At 40.8% G+C, this 7,912-nt stretch overlaps 1 long non-coding RNA gene across 1 annotated transcript; it reads left to right on the forward strand.

Annotated features, from left to right (window-relative positions):
- The first annotated feature begins 678 nt into the window (after positions 1–678).
- On the forward strand, positions 679–5,762 carry LOC128325395 (uncharacterized). The gene is made up of 3 exons (XR_008307426.1): positions 679–777; positions 3,095–3,335; positions 5,156–5,762. It is a non-coding gene; the product is annotated as an uncharacterized LOC128325395 (long non-coding RNA).
- Positions 5,763–7,912: the final 2,150 nt, after the last annotated feature.

Genomic DNA, 7,912 nt, shown 5'->3' on the forward strand with positions numbered 1-7,912 from the left:
ATCAAGAATTGACCCTATTTACTACCACAAAGCCACAATTTGTTCTCAGTTTTTCACAGGCATTTGGGGCATAAAAGTCAGAGACTACGATGAATTTTCTTGTACTGAACGTCTCTCATATTAGGTACATGGGTAGAACTAGGTTCACTTTTTCCCCTCCTCTGCATCAGGGGAGATAATATCTGTTTGGCAATAACTCATGCTTCCAAAAGGCATGCAATGTTACATGATGAGCCACATATTGCAATATATGATTTGTTCCTAAGTGAATAATATGAAATGAGAAACAGTTAGTACAACAACCAGCAAACTTATTTACATGCTGAAAGGTTGGGGGGCGGGGGGAATATGACTAGAGGCAAAATTATTGTTTTGCTTCTGTGATCATTATTGCTGAATATTCAGCATTTGACCAAATTTTCAGGAGTACATAATGCACAGGGAGATCATTTTATGAAATATTCATTTAGGAAAGGAATCAAAATTCTGTTTATTATTTAGAACCAAGACAGACTATTTATATGTAAAAACACATTGTAAAGACTTTGATTGAAACGTATCTGAAGACTCTTGTAGGGATGTGCACGGAACCACACCAGGTGGCTCGATGGTGGTGGGAGGTTGCACTTACCCCTCTATCCTCCTGCCAGGCGCACACGCACCAGCTACTTCTGGCCACTTCCAGCCGGAGAGCAAACAGGGCAGCAGGGAAGTACGCTGCCATCCAGTAGGACTTCAGAGATACCAGGCGCTGGCAGGGGGAAATCGGAGGGAGGGGTAAGTTCACCTTCCCCCACCCTTAAAGTGAAACCCCCCAACTCCTTCAAACTGCTCAGTTCTTGAACCTGTTCAGAGGCCCGTAAAAGGGCCTCTGAACAGGTTCGTGCACATCCCTAGACGCTTGGCATGTTAAGGCGCTGCCACACCCATGAACTTATCTGGCCTCCCACTATTTCTCTCAGTCTCTACTTAGCCAGTCCAGGAGGACCTGAAAAGAATTGTCCAGCTGACTGCATAAATCCTTATGCTAGCCTGGTTCTCTCTCTCTCTTTTAAATACGGCCAAGAGCCAATTAGATTCCAGACTGTGCTCTGTCTAAACAGAACATAGAGTAAACACTTATTAGAGGCCTCATTTCCTGTGGTTACCCAGTGGTCCACAATATATGTAAGCTGTTCTGAGCTTCTTGGAAGAAAGGGAAATATATACATGCAATAAATAATAATAAATAGTCCCAAGTATTTGACCTAGGATGTGAAGAATAAGTGTTTTAGGGTGTAGGCCTAACCTAACCCTAACCTACATCCCTGATAACTGGGCAAAGCGGCACCTTTTACCGTGGTGATTCTCTTTATTTAGCAGGGGGAGAGTAACTGGCCCTATCCACCCCCAGCATAGTACCTCCAGTGACTGCTGCTGGTGTCTATCTGATGTTTCTTTTAAGATTGTGAGCCCTTTGGGGACAGGGATCCATTTTATTTATTTGTTTATTATTTCTCTGTGTAAACTGCCCTGAGGCATTTTTGGAAGGGCGGTAGAGAAATCAAATTAATAACAACAACAACAACAACAACAGAGCACCTCAACACCATAGGGGCCACAGAAATCACCATCAGCCAATTACAAAAAGCAGCTTTACTGGGAACAGCCTAAATTCTGCGACGATATCTATAACAACTGACAATAAAATTCAGCCATCCCAGGTTCTTGAGAAGGACTCGATGTCTGGATAAAACAAACCAGTCAATAACACCTGTCTGACTGTGTAGACAAGAGATAATAATAACAACAACCACCTACTTACCTGAAAGTAAATCCCACTGAAGTTAATGGGACTTGTTCCTAAATTTGTTCTTAAACCAGTAGAGTCCTTGCTCTGGCCTTCCTTTGAATTCTTCTTCACAGTTCAGCATTCCAGCTTGTAGTTACTACCTCTTAACTTTGCCAGCAGACAGAAACCAGATTAATTTCCCAAGGGAACTACCAAGAACAGTTGTGAGAGAGACCTTAACAACCCTTTTCTTTAAAAGTTCAAAATCATAATTGGAGAATGGCTGTTAAGAAAGCATTTCACAAATGATATGGGAGTTGCTTGTATGAACCCAAATCTTCATGGTGAAATGAACTTGTAAGAAAATTTTCATGGATCTTAAAATGTTGTCTTTTTCCAAACATTGAAGATGGATTAAACAGTAATTCCCCAACAGTGTGAGAAGACACTTTTGTGTGTCACAAGACAACTTTTAGTGTACCACAATAGGGAAATTAAGTAAAGTAAAATCCATAACATCTCTGCATGAATCACTTACAATCAGGAGACACACCTAGATCAATGACAGTGACTCATTATAAACATCATGTCTGCAAAATTCTCTATAATTCTGACTACTGTACTCTTACCAACACAAGTTAAGAGCATTATGGCTATGTTTCTTATGAAGGGAAATTCAGAACAGTGATGAAATCACCCACATAAGAATTAATCATCTTAGAAAACTCAAGCCTTTGAAAAACTCACCTGGTTAGTAATTTCTTCTTTGATCATTAAGGTGTCAGAATAAAATTTGGTATGCATGTTCAGGACACAATTTCATGTTTCAAGTTCAAACAGCAGCTGAACCCCTACACTTGTTTTCAAGAGGTTTAAGAAAGAGGCAAAATGCACGTGTGTCCTTTGAGCATGAAAAGAGCACAGTGAAATGTGGTTTTTAGAACAAAATTCTTCATTTGAAGTTTGTCCCCCCTGCTATCATTGTTAAGGGGAGGAGAGATTTAAAAAAACAAACAGATACTCATCATGGAAGTATCCAAGGTGAGGCTTCTTCAACATTATGGTTAACAAGTACCGTATTTTATGGACTATAAGACTCACTTTTCTCCTCGAAAAATATCCACCAAAATTCAGGTGCGTCTTATATGTTTTAATAGTTTAATATGTTAAAACTCTGAAAAACTGGATTAAAATTAAGGTGCGTCTTATAGTCCGTAGCATCTTATAGTCTGTAAAATACAGTAATTGTTCACAATTAACCACAGGGGGCAGCCTTCAGGCCCATAATAAGTACTTATTTTTTTTCTTTCTACCTTGTGCTAGAAAGGATGCCTTTCATGTTTACTGACACCTCCAAAGGTCTGGACAAAAAAGGCTTAGAGTGGTTCACACTCCCAACCCCCTGACTCTTCTGCTATGTGGAGCGGACTCAATGCTGGCAAGAAAGGGTGTCCTTTGGCAGCCAGTCAGGACTGCTCAACCGCCTTCTGACTGGATTGGATCTAACCCCTGTCCAAGCCACTTGAGTCTGGATTGTGTGATGTGGCTTGTCAGATCAAACTAGGTTAGTGTTTGTGGATGCTTATATAGAGCGGGAAAGAGGGTGCGGGTGGGGGTTAATCCCATGGGATTCAAAGGGAGACGGAGGCAAAAAGCAACCAATGGGGACTGCTCTCTTCCCTTCAGAAGATATTGATGGGGAGGAGAAAGCATATCTCTGGGGTGTCTCTTCCTCTCCCCACCATCTCTTGGAAAGGCTCAGATAGATGAAAAGATTAAGGAGTGTATTCTAATCTCCTGGTGTGCTGAAAACAAAAAGGCATAGAGTCTGCTAGAGAGCAAGAGAGACAAGCGAAAGATAACTTGTCAGCAGCATACAGGGGATTTCTGACTCAAGGAATGGCTATGTATTTATTCCACTACGCAAGTTCACATCTGCAAAAATTGTACAAGTGTTAGCAGACTATATGTGAAGATGGAGCTTTTCTGAATTTACACGTGGACATTTTTCATAGTGAAAAAAAATGCTCCTTTGGCAAAATGTTCTCTGAAAAGTCTTGCTAATATGTAGAATGAAAATAAATTAGCAGCTCATTCAATATCTTCTATTAAAAATATCAGGTGGAAAAGAGCTTCTTCGCCTTGATTATGTATTCTCAGAAAACTGGGGAGCAGGTTGTCAGAGCTATGATGTAATAACACTGCCATATAGCCAATCAGATTTTCCTATGTGATTACATCATGGAGAGAAGTCAAAGCAAGGAAATTGCTTGCTGCCCTCACTCTAAATAGGCAAAGACTTCCACCTGTGTTCATACATTCTGACTCAGCCTCAACCATGAAGCTTACTGGGGCTAATCACTGGCTCTCAGCCTATACACAACACGGTTTGTGAGAATAGAGGAAAGGGGACATCAAGTATGTTCCTTGTAAGATCTCCTTGATAAATAGATGGCTAGCTGTCCTGCAATTATGCATTTTGGCCAGGGTAATAGTGCAGAGTATCAGGGCCGGATTAAGCTAGTGCAGGGCCTGTAGCATATGTTATAAAGGGCCCTACATGTTTTTAAAAATGCACATAAATATTAAAACATAAATTTGCTATATTTTGGAGTATGGGAGACCAAGCCACAAACTCACACTTACTACAACAACAGTGAACATTTATATGCCATTTTCCAATCAAAATTCTCAAAGTGGTTTACATAGAAAAATAAAGAGTGGACAGATGATTCTCTGTCTCCAAAGGGCTCACACTCTAAAAAGAAAAATGTGATAGGCACCAGCAACAGCCACTGAACAAATGCTGTGCTGGGTCTTCTCTTAAAAGGCACATTTAGCAGAAAAGGGATATTTTATCTAACATGGACCAAATAAAACAGGTAAAGTTTTAACTTTAATTCCCAGGTGGGAGCTGGGCATGCAGGGCCCTCGAAAACACGGGGCCCATAGCAACTGCTACATTTGCTATTACATTAATCTGCCATAGAGAGTGGTGCTGGGTGATGATGCAGAGAACAATTTCCTATTTCACATTACTCAGGTCTCCAATTCAAGACCTATTATGGGCTTAAATCCTAACACTGGCCCTTTATCCCTTAGCTCAGGTCGTCCACCACCACCACCACCACCACCAGCACCACCACCACAAAAATCAAACAAGGCATTCCAAACCACTTTAGGAATTTGTGTCAAAAAGCGGTATATAAATGTGTGTCATATTCATCGTATTCATTGTATTTGTCAATTTAAAAAATCTAAGTAATTCATAATGCATCCCACATTAATTCCTTTGTCTTTATCATTAATCTTTCTTGCAGTATCATATATCTCAAGCTTGGTCTCCTAAATTAACTTGACTTTCACTCCATTAATTTTTTTCAGAGGCCCTGCTCCATATTCCACCACCATATGAGGTGTAGTGGATTGTTACACAAGAAAAGGCCTTTTAAGCAGCAGTTAGGGATGTGCAGAAAACTCCAGAGGAACGGAAAATTAAAGTGGTCACCTTAAATTCCATGCCATATAGGCAGTAAAGACTCTGTACAGTATACTGGAGGACGACTGTACACTCTACATTATGCTGGCTTTACAAATTAGCCTTCGTAAGGGTGGACATGAACATGTTTGTGAACCATGCTCCACACTTCTGCCTTATTTGGCTTAATTATAACTGGGGTAGCTGGCTGCTCTTGTCTTTGTTGCTCAGTGCCCCCTTCTGTCTCTCCACTTTCCATCAGATGCCACCTCAGTTTGCTTTGGTCTTGAATGTAATCAGAATGAACATAATTACTGACTCCACCCTGAGCACAGCATCCATCCAGTAGCAGTTGGTGTCTACCTTGTGTGTGTTTTTAGATTGTGAGCCCTTCGGGACAGGGAACCTTCTTATGTATTATTTATGTTCCAATGTAAACCACTTTGAGAACTTCTGTAGAAAAGCAGTATATAAATATTCATAGTAATCATAGTAATATCTCGTGTCACTGAGTTTCACAAATCCGTTGGTAAAATAGATAGAACAAATGGCTATGGCTATGGAATCTCTTTCATTTGCAGACATGCTTTTAATATATGATTTTTCAGTGTGAAAGAAGCGCCTCTTAAATGCTTGGGGGAAATTACATACTAGATCCAGCTCTCAGCAAGTTCTTGAACCAGCTAATAGTACTTTTGACTGAGGTGTAAGCAATTGGTCAGGCTGGACATCTTTCCAAGGCAGAACGTATGTCTAGAATTCAATGCAGGACCACAATGGGATGCTGCAAGAATGTAAATTTACTGCATGGTGTTGATGGCATGTTCTCTTAGCAGCTCCTTTGTGAGATGTTGTGGATAATGTCACAATGCACAGGCAGAAATATTTCAGGTGCATTTGTAGCAAGTGACTGTGGATAGATTGTGAGCCTGTTAAATTTCTGCCTGGACATTGTAGTAGGGAGTACCATGCAGACAAATTCTAGCAGGTGACTGAGGAAGCTGTACCTGTTGAACTTCTGTCTGGATGCATCCCTCCCCAGTCTGATTTTTCCCCCCAGAATCCCCCATGGAACAACACTATGTCATGACGTAGCATGATTCTGGTGGAGCGGGGACTTCAGGGAAAAACAAGGCTATGTCACTAAGAGTGCTGCTGCCTTCAGTGGTAAAGGCCGCTTTATTTCCTTTTCTCACTCCCTTTTCCCACTCCCCTTCTTAAAATGGATAAAATGCCCTTTTGTTTTGTTGCTCACAAAAGGGCATATAACTTAAAATATTTGATAAGTCGTTCTGAAACTGTAATTGTGGTGTTATGTGGATTTTAAATACATTGTTGTGGGGAGTTTTACGTGTTGGCTTATAAATCATTTTATGGAAAGGCAGGACAAAATATTTTTTTTAAAAAAACTTATCATCTCTAGTAGCTAGAGGGCTGGTCATTTCCCTGTTTTAAAAGATGGGGCAGTTTCTTCTCTAGTGTGTGTATGAAGACAGATCCTTGTCTACCTAGAACAGAGCAACCCATGCAGGTTGCCAATGCTGGCACTTTAAACAGAGTATTTTCCCCCCAATAAAAATAAAAGGACATCCAAGGACAGGAAGCATCATGGATGCCACATATTAATTGCACCTTATATTTTTGACATAGAATTCCCTGAGCATGGAAGCTCTACAAGCCAAATAAGTAAAGATTACCATAGGATAAAAATCTCTTAATATTAGGACAGAGAAAAGGCTTGTGGCAGAAATTATTTTTTCCCCAGTGCTACTTAAGATATTACCCATCGAAACTCAGTCATGTTTGGCATCCAGGCTAGCGGGCAAGAGTCTGGTGATGAGCCCTGAATTTGGCTTCTTGCCATTGTAACAGATGGTCACAAGGATTAAAGAGCCAAAAGATCATATATGTGCACTAAGTGTGAAAGTTTAGGGCACAGTTCCCAGCCTGCATTGCCATATGGCTTTACAGCCTCAATTGCCATTGCATGCATTTATGTTAAGCGGGCTGTACAGGACTAAAATATTTCTGAACACAATTAGTAATGTATTAAAAATGCAGTGAGGGACAAAACTAACAAGAGGAAAACACAGAATTAGGTAGAGGGGCAGATGTGGAAGGCCACTATTCACTTCCACTCACTTTCTTTCCCTCCCTTTCTCTGTCTCTCTATGGAAGTTTCATGTTGATAATCACTTCTATGCACTCAGAGCTGAAAAGGTGCAAAGCTCTGCTTTCCCCGCCTTTCCTTCAAGCTTCTACTTCTGGAATGGAAGTATGTAATTACTAAAGGTGGTAACTAACTAGCAGTTTTAAAAGTTGCTCTTTTAACTAGGAGCTTTAACATGAAAGCACTAGGGATGTGCACAAAGCCTTTTGCCCAATTCCTTTCAAATAATTCTGATAGCTTCCTTGCCCACCTTGGGAACTACCACCCACCACACTCCACTCTAGGACACCCATTTCTCTCCGACGTGAAGCTATACATTTGCTGCAATCCTCATTATTCTCTATGAGGAATTCCAAAATAATTTTAATATTCACCAGTAATCAGAGGAGTGTCCGATTGCCTTGGAACTTTGTGGATAGTAGGCACCCCTGGTTGTCTACCACCTACCCCACCTTTGTGCCCCTAGGTGCTCCACAATAGGGGATATGGGCTG

This window comes from Hemicordylus capensis, chromosome 4, assembly GCF_027244095.1.
Source record: "Hemicordylus capensis ecotype Gifberg chromosome 4, rHemCap1.1.pri, whole genome shotgun sequence".
NCBI classification, from domain to species: Eukaryota; Metazoa; Chordata; class Lepidosauria; order Squamata; family Cordylidae; genus Hemicordylus; species Hemicordylus capensis.